This window comes from Penaeus monodon, chromosome 24 (assembly GCF_015228065.2).
Source record: "Penaeus monodon isolate SGIC_2016 chromosome 24, NSTDA_Pmon_1, whole genome shotgun sequence".
Taxonomy (NCBI): Eukaryota; Metazoa; Arthropoda; class Malacostraca; order Decapoda; family Penaeidae; genus Penaeus; species Penaeus monodon.
Window position 1 is genome coordinate 10146236 of NC_051409.1, and position 480 is coordinate 10146715.

Sequence of the window (480 nt, forward strand, 5' to 3'; positions counted from 1 at the left end):
TATATAGGATGCTCCTTACAAGTGATGTTACCTAACCATTAGTTTATCATAAGTTCTAGATTGCCCAGAATGTAAATTTACATGCCCCTAAATGTAATGGGACTTTCATGACTGTATGGCTTCCAGATAAATGAAGAAACAGTACTTAAGTTGTCCAATATAGTTATGTCTTTTTGAGAAAAAAAATATAGATATTGCTTGAGATAACAAAAAGTACTGTAAGTCTAAGAAAGCAACATAAAATTACTTTCACTTACAGACTTCTTATTATTTTTTTTATACATCATGCTGTATAATGTTAGAAAAGCAAGCATCAGAGCAGAAAAAAGTATTATAAAGCTTGCCACACAAGCCCAATATCCACGACCCAAAAATCCAATCCATTAAAATATTGATCAAATAGATCCCAGAAACTACCAAACTATGAAAAGAAAATATGACTTTCATGGCACATAACCATGAGGAGTTTTTTCCACTAAA